Source organism: Oryza sativa, chromosome 7 (genome assembly GCF_034140825.1).
Source record: "Oryza sativa Japonica Group chromosome 7, ASM3414082v1".
Classification (NCBI taxonomy): Eukaryota; Viridiplantae; Streptophyta; class Magnoliopsida; order Poales; family Poaceae; genus Oryza; species Oryza sativa.
The window spans coordinates 8,678,033-8,689,637 of NC_089041.1; the positions used below are offsets into that span (position 1 = coordinate 8,678,033).

An 11,605-nucleotide genomic window follows, 5' to 3' on the forward strand; every position below is an offset into this window, starting at 1 on the left:
CGGGACCGAGGCGGCAATCATGGTCTTGGTCTGGTTCAAGATGTTGATAACGTGATCAGCTTGGTTGAGTGCGTCTTCCTTGAGGAGGGTGTCGAGGAGAGTGATCGCCGCAACCGCGTTCTGTTGAGGGGTGCAGAAGACCGCTGTCCCCTCAACGCCTTGCTGCCTGATAAGATCTCGCGCTCGTCGCCCTACATCCAAGGCTCGTTGTCATCGGTCCTCAGCCTCCTTTGCAACCCGTTCACGTTCCTGTTGCTCACGCTGCAGCTGTTCTTGCTCTTGTGCTTGGCGCTCCTCTTCCAGTCGGCGTCGCTCGGCCTCCTATTGTACGCGTCGTGCTTCTGCTTCTCGGGCTTGGCGTTGTTCTTCCGTCTCGTTATCGGCCATGAAGACGCCGAAATAGAGAGGGGTGTAGTTATCTTCAAAGCTTTCGTTGAAGTCGTCGAGGTCACGGTTGTCATAGAGGTAGCCGAATTAATCATACTCTACGATCTCTGTTGGTCGTGAGTCGACGCCGGGGGAGCTGAAGTAGCCTTCCAATTGATCCGTCGAAATCGTGCCGAGTGGCTGGAGTATGACGCCGACTTCCCTGGAGCTAGGCCGGATCCATGCTAAAGCCGGATCCCGCTTAGGCCTACGGGGAGAAGACGTCCTTGTAGTGAAGACGACAGCCAGATCGTCGGGGAGTTTCATCAGGATTGGCGGGTAGGCCCCATCATCTTGATCTGGTGGTGTTGAAGTAGATGGGATCTCGTCCAAGTGGTTTGGAGCCGACTTGATCGAGATAAGCTTGGGGTAGATCTCGGCCGAGTTCGGAATACCGAACGGGGCTGGGACCTGGTCTCTCCCTGACTGATTTGAATCCGAGTCGAGGAGAGAAATCTTGCCGAAGTCGTTGGTGATGAAGTCGAGGCTGCTGAACCAGAACGCTTGCCCGGGAGGGAAGACGAAGTCGTCGATGCCGGAGACGGAACCCATCGCACTTAATCGGCGAAGAACTTGACGCTACCCCTACCTGGCGCGCCAACTGTCGAAACAAGATTTCGGCAATACTAAAAGGGGGTGGCTACCAAGCTAGAAAAGTGGATGGGTTTGGAGACAAATAATTTTATACAGGTTCAGGCCTGCTTAATCAAGAAGTAATACCCTACTCCTGTCCAGGGATTGATCCGCCGAGTGTATTATTGATCGTATGATCTGGGAGAAAATCGTGTCCCTAGAGGGACCCGGACCCCTCCTTATATAGGGGAAGGGGTCAGTATTACAAAATACAGTCCATATCCCTAACGGAATATGCAATTACAGATAAAATACAATCGTCACCGACTAGGATCTCGTATATTTCTTTGACATACAAGTTTAAACTTAACCCGAGTCCTCATAAAGATATTCTATCTATATATGGCACCCTGTACCTAGTCGTACTATACATGCCATGTAGATATGGGGTATCCATAATCTCCACACCGCTGTTATGGGCGGGTCTAACAATGTCTTTCGTGATTAGTCTCATACCTCTCACCATAATAAATGATGCTGTAATTGGTAATAACTTGTTTAGCTCCTGGTTTGGAATGGTATATTCCTGGTTTGGAGATAGAACTGTGCAGCCGGGAATGGTTGTTCAGAATGGTTGGACCTATACAACGGGTATGTTGTATAGCGTTGGATTAATATTGTTTAATTAAATACTTTACTGTTTTTTCTATATTCTTAAGTATTTATTGAATGCCATTTATGCAAATAAGACTATATTATGCAATCCTTTGTTATCCCCTGCACTTGCATATTTGCTGCGTGGCTTGTTGAGTATGTCATATACTCACCTTGCAATCATTCATCATAGGAGGAGTTCTACAGTGATGCTGAAGGTGTGGAGGATTAGGCGTAGCCCTGGTCTAGCTACTTGTGGGATGGAGTCGCCTACGCTTTTTATTTTATTTTCCGCTGCTTAGATCTTTATTGTTTGAGAGGAACTATCTACCTCTGTAATGACTTTATATTCGCCTATTAAATAGAATAATAATTGCACTCTATTATCAATTTGTTATTGTGTGTCTCAGCTGATTCCTGGACGAGGGTTTACACGTATGTAAGCGTTTGGAGTTTTGGATAGAAATTCTGGGCGTGACAGATACTTAGGCTAAAGATCAATGCACATGGTTGGTGAAGATTCTATATGGCATACGATGAAGGTATTGTGTGCGTATGGGGTGCGGAGTCGAATTTGGAGGGAGTCCAAATTTGGTACAATTGTTATTTGTAAAGTTAGTTTCTTATACAGAAAGGTTTCCTAGGGGATTAGGACTTCTTGTACAAGTTTGGTTCGTGGCTTTAGGCTGCCTACCTCGGGTATATATAGAGAAGAAGGGTGTGGCCTCCCGGTATCGTTTTAGAGAGCATTGAGTTGGGAGAATAGTTAGGGTTTCAAGTTTAGTACTCGAGATTTTCGTGAGAAGTGCTGTTGTTGCACTTTATAAACACAAAGAGAAGTAATAAAGTTGTCATATACTTTGAGAGTTCTTCGATTTGTATTTGCTCGGGTTCGGCGGTCCAACCGGCAAGACACCACCGGTTAGACCGACGACATCGGATTGGTCTGACCGACGGACTAACGGCAGTCAGAGTCAGACTGGCGGCGGCTACAGACGACAGTAGCAGATTTCGGCGGTCAGACCGGAGCGACTACAGCGGTTAGACCGGTGGTTTCCATGCGGTTAGACCAGCGCATCTACTCCGGTCTGACCGTGTGACATCGAATTGAGGGTAACTTTTAATTCCGCTAAAAGTTTTGGTTTTTGGTACTACAACCATTCACCCCCCCTCTGGTTTTTGTGGTCTTACGTATTCACTACATACCTAAGTGACAGAAGCTAGCCTGATGTTGTGACAACCCTCTGAGCAACGCCTGGCATATATAGCCGTTTTCAAGACTGTTCGTTCTGAGCTGAAGATATTAGCAGAGCACTTTTTAGATGATTGGGTTGATTTGTTTGCTAGGAAATATTATGTATTTAGATGAAAGCAAACATTAATAGTATTAATTAGATGATTTGGTTGATTTTATTGCCAGGAAATATCTTTGATAGCTTGGTTGAGTCATCAATGACAACTAGGGCCATCCTCCTATCTTGCAACAAAGTTGTGATGGTAAATCCGTGTTAATTAATCTTGATTACTTCAGTCTCCAGAATGTTGAAAAAATATTTATGTTGTAAAGTTTGTCTAAATTTATACGTCGTAATCTCAATCATAAATGATAGGCATCTCTGCACGACTGCACACAGTTTAACTGCCTCAGCCTAAGTAAAGAGCATGCAGCTTATTTACATGCAACAAAAATCATCACACTACACACAAGTGATATATAGCATGAACCTTCAGAACCAAATAAGGCAGTTCTCTGCTTTGAGAAGAACTGTAGGGAAGTTCAGGGCGATAACAATGAAAATTCCATATCTAGCCTGATGAAAGATTCAATAACAAATCTTAGCAAATGGCACAATAAGAAGGAGAAGCATCAGGAATTCAAGTTAAAAAAACAGGAGTTCAACTCGAGGAGGAAAATCCATTTCGTTAGGTGCAAATCAAGAGCATTGGCATGATTCCAACTTCTCAGTATCAAATCCATTCATCACTTCTAGCCCCTTCTTTTGCTTTTCATTTAGTCTGGTTTCTTCAGCTTCTTGATAGAACCAAACATCTCCATGTCTGAATCTTTATCCAGGGAAAAAAATTGCTTCAGTTCCAGAAGCTGAACTGAATGCACCACATCTTTTAGTATTTTTTCTTCAGATCTTTCTGATAGACGTAATAAACTGGCGTCTCTGTAACACCTGAGCATAATAAGGTTTCATGTGATTTAGCTTGTGTAGCAAAAAGGATTATGCATGCATAGTGCAGTTTTCGGTCTGTAAGAAAAAATATATATAAACCTGTACTGCATCTTCATGAGTGGTGTCTAGTGCCAAACAGCTACAGATTTCTTTAGACGATATTGCAAGAACCAGTGTCTCAGTGAGTAATCATTGGCAGAGTTGAGCATCACCTGATTGTATGCTGGAAGGAAAAGACAAATGCTATATATGTTATCAATTAAAAAAGTCGATAGGTGATTTAACCACTCGATCGGGCAGGCTTAGCCGTCCGAATATTGGTTTATTTGTTCAACAAATCAGACAATAAAATCAAAATAATTTTATTTCGTATGCTTGTAGTTTTCAAGGGTAATAAAACATATCAGTTAATTTAAATCAACCAAACTCATATGTTTTACCTTTGTGTATCTTCTTTCTTACGTTCATATATCAGGTAAACCATGACACACTATATATATCATCATGCTTTGCTTCCCTTTGCAGTTACATCAATGTCTGTAATCATGTTTATTCGAAACCTCAAAAGTAGGTTTTGCATCGGATTGTTACACCTGTCCTGTCCACGAGATTGCATCCATCCAGAAGGGAATGAAAAGAGCATCAAGGCATTTTTGGCAAATTCTTGATTTTGTTCTTGAGCGTGGCATTTACCAATCCATTATATATATTTTCTGAAATCGCATATGCAATGCTGTATTGCTGCTACTTGTTTGCGGCGATGGTTAGGGTTCGACATTGGATCAATCGTCAGTTAATGTTTATTATTCTTTGGTTTGGTGTGTGTCAAGTAGGAAACTTTTTTTTTTCGAACGGTATAATCGTCTCTTCGGCAACTGGGCAATGGGGAAGTAGTAGATCCATGTGATTGCAAATGATACTGCATTCCTTTCTCAGTACATGATTCAGGGGTTGGGTTGGTTGGGTCAGTGAAGAAATCAGCAAAACTGCAGTCCACAAGATACAGTGAATTATGCTTACAAGGTGTTTGTCTTAATGGCTGCAAGTTGACACTTCACAGCATGTCCTTTGCATTTATAACTATAAAAGGTCGTGTTCTATGCATGCTAGCTCGTGCTCATCACCAGTTGGTAGATTTGTGCAGTTATTTTCCCTGATTATTATATTATCTCACTATATGATGCAAAAATTTAAAGCTCATGTTATCTCATGATGTGGTATGCTCTTTATACAATCTCTCAGTAGTTCTCCAAAGTGCCTCACCAATTTGTGATCAACATTTTTTCCCAATAAAATGCTATGCTGACTATCGCACTATATATCTCATTTTTGAAACACAATAGTATGAGTACTGCTTTTGATTTTGTATCGTAGTCATTCACTCAACATGTATGTTGCCTTGTTGTAAAAACAGGGTAGTATGAATTAAATACTGAAGCCCAGAAATTCACTCCCATAGTGCAACTGTAAATTTGTAACTGAATGAATTGCAGTAATTGCTTTGGTACTAATAGGTAGTGTAAATTGGTATTGGTAACTGACTGAAACAATACTCACTTCTCATATCCTGTCCATGACATCTACTGTTCATGCTGGCTGTTTTTCTTTTCATGTGCGGATTCTAGTATTCCACTCGGGTGTTTCCTGCAATAAGCTGAGTAAGTAATTTTAGACTTCAGTGAGCAACTGTAGATTAATTTATCATTATCACATTCTAATAGTTTATTAATAGGATTCATGTCGATAAACAAGTTTACATTTCCTTGCCTTTCTATCATTTTAAATTGTTTTTAGTTAAAGTAAACGGTATGCCCATGGAACTTTATCTTGTGCTAGATTATTTTTCTTTCAGCACTGCTCAGTAAGCTTTCTTATTTACCAATTATTGGAAACATATGTCAAATCTAGAATTTCATATCCATTCTGTTTCTACCAATCGCACAGTGGTTTTACACATGTGTTGCTATCTTGTCTCCTTACCAGTATCTAACAATTGCAAGGATCTACACTCATGTATCAACTCAAGGTGACAAACAGCAGCCACCCATCATCTTGACTGATTCGATATTGAATTATTGATCTATGGAAGAATTTGTTGCTTTGGTCGGCTGATAGATATATTAAGATGAAATATATGCAGCTGCTTCATCTGTTGAGATGTCACATGACTGTCTGAATTTGTAGAGTAGGCAAGCTAGCTTGTCTTAAAGCTTTGATATTTCTTTAATTAACATGTGTATGTTGAAACCTAAATTTATTTGGTGAATTATGTGGTTTCACCTTATATGGATGTGAGCTGTGGTGCATGTAGCATGTGGTGTTTCTTTTTTGATGCAATAAGTGACAATAAAAAAGAAACTAAATGAAAATCAGAAATAAAAAATAATTATATCCACTGTACAAACCCAGTAACGATTGCTTCCCGTGTGTTTATTATACTATAACGCACGGTAACACACCGGAGCATACCGAGAGTTTCCGTCAGCGCACGGTATGTTACCGTGTTTTTGGTTCACCCGGGAACCTACCGTTCATTTGACGGTGAACTCCGTTACGTTAAAATTTGCCACGTGGTAGGGACAGGTGTTCCCGTGAGTTTCTGGACACCCGGTATGGTCCCTAGTGTTACCGTGCGCTTTTTGCATATCCCCATGGGAACTGCGCACGGTAAAGTGGTGAAGCCGCCGTGTGTTCGTTACCGTGTGATGGCACACGGTAACGCTGTTCCGGGGCGTTTTTGGCTAGTTACCGTGTGTTTTTGTCACACGGGAGCTTTCCAGTCTCCAGTACTAACATCATCACTTATCATAAATTTGGATTTTGAGATGCTGACCCTTAAATCAGACAAATTATGGACATATGGTGCAAATGTAAAAAAAAAAACTCTTCAATACAATAAGAAAAAAATGATGTTTTATTATTTAAGATTTCGCACAATGCTCATGGTGATACTTTTTTTATGATTTACATTGATGATGAATTGTTGAGTTTTTAAGTTCTCAAACTAATTAATTAGATTTTTACTAATTTTTTCAACCCGTGCAATGCATGGGTGGGCAACTAGTAATTATAATTGGTCTCTCCCCGAATTAGTTGGTTATGGACATTTTCTATTTGTAAGTGCTAGGAGGCCATCAGCATATGACATGCCCGAATGAATCTTATTTGCTACCTGGATTTCTGAGATGACTAAACAATTTTTTCAGTTTGTGGTAAAAGGAATGGGTAGCTGCTCCTCTGAAGGTACAAAGGATGGGTTTTAAATGGGTGGAGCTTATCTACTAAAAAAACAGAAAAGAAGCAGATGTTTGTGATCATAGCTGGTTGCTCGTAAACCATATGCTCATGCATTTATGTTGTAAGTCTGTTGATTCCTTGTAAATCCTCTCAGGATATGAGTCTGTGACGGTGTGACCTCAAGATCAGAGCAACAATTTACTTGTATTTGTATATAAAAATATGGATAACAAAGATGTGAAAGTAAATCTGAAATCATTTTGCTATCCTGAACTAAACAAACTCTAAAATTGATTTTGCTTGATGAACTAAACTCTGAGAAATGATTCTATGTTTGTTAGGCAGTGTTGATTTCATCATCATGTCCATTGCACAACCAACACGATATGTGTGCAGCAGAACATTGCAAATACTGGTATGTACAATAAATTAAGTGGTGAGGATAAATTACTTTGGTGATGGCATGTCAATATGATCACGTGTATTTGATTCTCAATTTACTATAGATATTTCTGACAATGTAATTATATGTCAGATTCAATTTTTAGCTTAGGTGATGCTTCAATGATTTTTGTTTCCTGTATTAATGCAAACCCTGTGCTAATATTTATTTGGGGTTGTTTTGTGCCCTTTAGGTGGTACAAGTAGAGGAGGAAAGGCATCTGCCACATCTCTCGCCTCTGCTGCTCAAAAGGCTAAAATCATATGATTTTGTGCCTCTGCTGGGACTACACACCAGTAAACATTGGGAAGTTGGAAGGTGGTCTTCTTGAGTGGATTTACTGACAAGCTCTTCCTTATCGTTATATGGTTATTGGTCTGTATCATGGTTACTATTTGATATAACAATATGTATTTGGAATACACATTTTTTTGAGAAAAGCAGTGGCCCCAGTTGTACACCAGGCTTTTTTTAAGAAAGATAGCCCGCACATTCACATGGGTATGTATTATAGTTTGTGTTTCAAATGCTATAATGACATGATATAAACTGGAGTACAATTCTAGAATATAATTCGGAAAAGAATTTCACACAGATGCACGGGCATTTTATTTGTTATTAAAAAAAGAATGCTAAAAGGAATCACACATCAATATATATATATATATATATATATATATATATATATATATATATCTATATATATATATATATATATATATATATATATATATATATGTATATGTATATGTATATGTATATGTATATGTATATGTATATGTATGCATGCATGTATGTATGCATGTGTATATATATAGAGGTAAATTAGCTGGTGCTACATGGAGTATGGGCTCCAAGAGAATCCACCGTGTACTATGCTTTGAGATCCGTGCTACTTAAAACCAGAGTGTTAGACATATAGTAACGGGTTAAACCCGATTAGACCTTTCTATTTTTGTTGTATCCTCATGATTTGCATGCAGCGTGTGCACGACATGATGCGATTCCCTTTCCATAGAGCAAACATGCATGTACTAATTTTCTGGTGATTGCATGATAATTTATTTCCATATGATTGTGTGATAATTTATTTTCATATTTGAGATGACATTGAATTGGATCCACAAATTTCGATGTAAATCCACTAATTACGTTGTAATTGATTTAATTATTTCCATCATACCAATTAATACTTTCCATTCTTTGTGTACATGTAAAATGATAGAGATGACACACTCCACTCTCGACTCAATGCTACATACACCGATGGCCGGACGTCGGCGAGCTTATTCATCGCCAAGCTATTGCGCCACCGGCCGGACGTGGGAGAGAGCTTCTTAATTCGTAGTGGGCTACTGGTCGTTCGCGAGATTCGTCAACGCACAACCAGGTCTCCGACGCCAATCAGTTGCTTTTTTTTGCGCCGTCGATCGTCCATGACTCTCAAGCTCGTTCCTCGCCATGGAAATTTTTTAAGGTACCTTATATATGTATCGATGATTTTTCGTTTTCAAAAGTATTTTACTGATCTGGGAGCGTAACACATGTTCTGTCGCGCTTCCATGTTGTACGTAGCTTCGTCGCCACGCGCTGCTCGCCGCCGCACAGGTCGTCTTTGAGATTCGTCGTCACGGCCGCCGGCATCGGTCATCCACGATCGCGCAGCCGTGTCATTGTGTGCTTCGTCGCCATGCACCGCCATCACCAGTCGTCGGTGAGGTTCGTCACCACTGTCGGCGCCGGTCGTCCATGATATGATGTTCGTCGTTCACTCCGTTACTTTCAATTTGAATTATTTGATTCATATAAAAAAGGAAGAAGGGAGGGAATATGACTTTTGCAGTTTCCATGTACGTTAGGATCGACCAGCTACAGGTTATCATTTTTTTTATTCTTGCTGTATATGTCCTTTCGTCGTTGCCTCGTGGCGAAATCGTTCGCAAGCTTTGCTGTTATCCTCCGAGAACAGTGTATAGATTAATTCAGAACTAGTTTATTCTTTTATTTTATATCTGAATAACTTTTGGTGTATTTTTCATCAAAAATATATTGTGACAAGAGGTTCTTTATCATGAATTCATTGAATCAATATTGTGACTGCTGTGTATATTCCAAATGGAGACAGTACCCGCTAATTAGTGCTTTACTGCTTTCGCCTCATACCCAATGGCACATACCCAATGCTATATACCCAGCTAAATACCGTATTTTAAATTAGATATATACCTAATTTAAAAGAATATAAAAGTCAGGCATATACCCAATTTAAACGGATATACACCCTACTTAAAATCAGGTATATACCCAATGGCATGTATCTATGATAAAAAATAATTAAAAAAAGGGACATCTATAGTTTTGAGTTCAGTTTAAATTAATAAACAAGGTATATAAGTGCCTAACTAAAACACTATGCATATCCACATACCCATAACTTCAAATTTTTGGGTAAGCACCCCGTAATTTTGGGTAGGTACTAATAGGTATATATATGGTACATTAGACTTAAAAATATAAATATAGTACGAATACCCTAATAATGTTGCTATATAACTCGAATATATATAATTACAGTACGCATAATAGGTACTTGAAAATATTGCTATATTTTTCTATAAACCACTATTTTTCTATACCCAGACACAGTAGGTATATTATACTTAGATACATAATGGTACATAGCCAGAAAAAAAAAGGTGATAGTTTATTCGATGGTCATGCAAACTTTAATTTCTTCCAAGCTCATGCAAACTAATAAGGAGTGTATATATTACATATATAAATCAGTACTATGTATATACCTACATGAATGTCACCCGCGTATCAAACTATATTACGTATATATGTACATCGGTACTATGTATATACCTACAAGGGATTTATTTCCCTTTCATACCCAATTTTTTAGTATATACCTACACGAATGCCACACGCGCATCAAACTATATTACATATGTACATCGGTACAATGTATATACCTACATGGGATTTTTTTCCCTTTCATACCCAATTTTTGAGTATATGTCAAGCTTTGCACCTAAAACTTGGAAAGTGATCCGCAATGCATACTTTGTGACTTAAATAGCTAAATTAATGGCATCATGAATGGAATAATTTGGTACAGATACATTGCCATAAAAATGTGCTGCGATATATAGTATGCATGTTTTCAAATAATTAGTTTTCATGTTTCCAAATATGAGAAGGATCAGTATTTAATATTACATACCTAGTTTGCAAAAAAAAAAGTTCGTTTTTCCATATAGTCAGTTTCCATTTTTCACCATTATATTATCATTATTCAAACCTCACCATGCAATCACGTAAGTTTCCATATTTACAAGATATTATTTCCAATTTCACGCTCATTTAATGTTTCTATTTTTAAAATGTACATGCAATTATGATAATTCTCTCATCCAATTCCTTTTTTAATGTATTCAAATATATGGAATCCGTTCACTATTAAATCATGCACTCTAAACGGGTTTATACCCATTAAGCTCATACACTCAAATGATCAACCGATCAGCAACCATCCAAAGGCTCCCAACATTGGAGCCCATATGTATGTATGTATGTATGTATGTATGTATGTATATGTATATGTATAGGTAAATTAACTGGTGCTCCATGGAGCCCATGCTCCAACGTCATCCACCGTGCAACTGCTTTAGGATTCGTGCAAACCAAAAACTGGGTATTAATGAAATTAGCGGGTTTAACCCAATAAGAAAGATTTGCATCAGGGTATCTTGTACCTTTCCATTTTTTATCTTGCATGCATGCATTTCCAAATGAATTACGGATTTTGAATGTGATTATATATAATCACATTTAGAAAATCAAGCTTGTTAATTACGTTGGATTGATTGCTTTCCATGTATATTTGCATCAGGGTATCTTGTACCTTTCCATTTTTTATTTTGCATGCATGCATTTCCAAATGAATTATGAATTTTGAATATGATTACATATAAATACGTTCAGAAAATCAAGCATGTTAATTACATTGGATTGATTGCTCCGTGTATATGAATTTAGACGTTTCCTTTTATATATGTATATATATACCATCCGAGGGTATTCT

The 11,605-nt window shown here is 38.5% G+C and overlaps 1 long non-coding RNA gene across 1 annotated transcript; it reads left to right on the forward strand.

Annotated features, from left to right (window-relative positions):
• The first annotated feature begins 5,000 nt into the window (after positions 1-5,000).
• Positions 5,001-6,140, forward strand: LOC112939596 (uncharacterized). The gene is made up of 2 exons (XR_003243352.2): positions 5,001-5,494; positions 5,820-6,140. It is a non-coding gene; the product is annotated as an uncharacterized lncRNA (long non-coding RNA).
• Positions 6,141-11,605: the final 5,465 nt, after the last annotated feature.